Here is a 1815-nt window from a genome sequence, read left to right as displayed (position 1 = left end):
CATCCCCCAAAAAAAAGAAAAAAGAAAAAAAAAGGAACGAGTCCAGAGCCCCCCCACCCTGCCCCCACCCGGGAGAGTGCCTCCCTCCCCCTCGGCACGGCCCCACAAGCCTTGGGAGACACGGCCGGCCGGTCCTAGCCGGACCCTGCGTCCCTCCCCTCCCTCCCAGCCTCTTCCTCTCATCCTCCCCCACCCCTTTATCGTATGTAATATAGAATTTGTATCTTTTCTTTTTCTCTCTTTCTCTTTCTTTCTCTCTTTCTCTCTCTTTTTTTTTTGTTCTCCCCTCCCTCCCCGCATTCATTCAGAGAGCCGTTCAGCCGTAGGGGCCTTTTTTTATTTTGTTTTTTTCTTTTTTTGTTTCCATTTTTCCTTCTTTTTTTCGTTTTCTATTCCTTGACTCTCCCTCTCGCCCCACCCCGAGCCTTTGCCCACCTGCCCCCCAAAATAAATTACTGCCCAGCGGATCCAAAGGAGGCAACACCTGGAATCCCCTCCCTCCCCTCCCCCCATGCCCTCCCCTCCTTTATTATTAGGAATAAGAGCAGTAATTGATCTGAACCGCGTTGTAAGATTAATTAGTTGAAGTGGTTTTTTTTGTACTGTGTTCTAAATTTAATGGATAAATGTGTCTTGTATATAAAAATGAAAACCCCATTCTGTTTTTCTGGATGCGCAGTGTTTGGTTTTTTTTCCTCTCCCCCCCCACCCCCCATCGAGCCGTTCCAAATCCTCGGCTCGTTTGCCATTCGTCCTCGACTTACGACGGGCCCCTTAGTGACCATTTAAACTTATTACATACTTGAAAAGGGGGACTTCAGTCCTGGATTAAAGTTCTAATGCTTGTGCCCCCCATTAGCGAACATTTGCACTTACGACTAAGGCAAGCAACGTAAAATGGAGTTGATCGTATGACGGTCCTGTTTTACAACCGTCGCGATACACGACGGGAATGGCTAGGCTCCAGTTTGGTCATATGTCAAGGGCTGGATTGGGCAGGGCTGGTGGGAGTCGTATTTGACCACGAAGAGATCAAGATGAGAATTGGGGCCATCATAATTGAGGCTGGGGGAGAAAATTAAAAACCAGACCGACCTCTGAAATGAAATAAAATTTAAATTTAATCTGTGGCAGACAGATTTAAGTAACTTCGCGGCGACCCCAGGACAGGTGAGGCACACGTGATAAAGAAGACAATATTCCGTACAGTTTTAACAATACAAGACCCTTAAATGGGAAATGGGAAAAAACTAGCACATTTAAATGGGAATTTAACTGGACAGAGAACATTTATTTCTGTTTTTTTTAAAGGGCTCCCATTTGCAAATAATACTGGTTTTTGTAGAGGTTCTCCTTGAAGATATACTGCTTTTTTTTTAGAGGTGCCCATTGCAAATAAGACTGTTCCAATAGGAGGGAATATCTGTGGTTCTCTAGATGGGAACTAAAGATATTCAATAAATAATACTGTTTTTTTAGTGGTTCACATAAAACAATTTTTTAAGAGGTTCCTTCAGCAAATGGGGAGGGGGACTGTATTTTCCAGTACTGTATTTTGGCGATACTCAAAAAGAGGACAAGATACTCCTGATAGATGGCTCTTAAATTACAGATATACAGCCAAATTCAGAATACTATATTAACTGATAACAAAGCCAGGGTCTTCAGGCAAGGCTTAACAGAGCCCCTCCCTTGGAGACTAGCCAGGGAATGGGGGGGAAAAGTTGTTTTTTAAAAAAAGACCATTTTTAAATTTGGAGTCCCCCCCCCCCACAATAGTCACAAAAGCAGGATTAGAGGCTTTTAGAGGTGCGG

The sequence above is a fragment of the Protobothrops mucrosquamatus genome, unplaced genomic scaffold, assembly GCF_001527695.2.
Source record: "Protobothrops mucrosquamatus isolate PMUCROS unplaced genomic scaffold, P.Mucros_1.0 scaffold154, whole genome shotgun sequence".
Classification (NCBI taxonomy): Eukaryota; Metazoa; Chordata; class Lepidosauria; order Squamata; family Viperidae; genus Protobothrops; species Protobothrops mucrosquamatus.
This window is presented reverse-complemented; position numbering follows the sequence as displayed.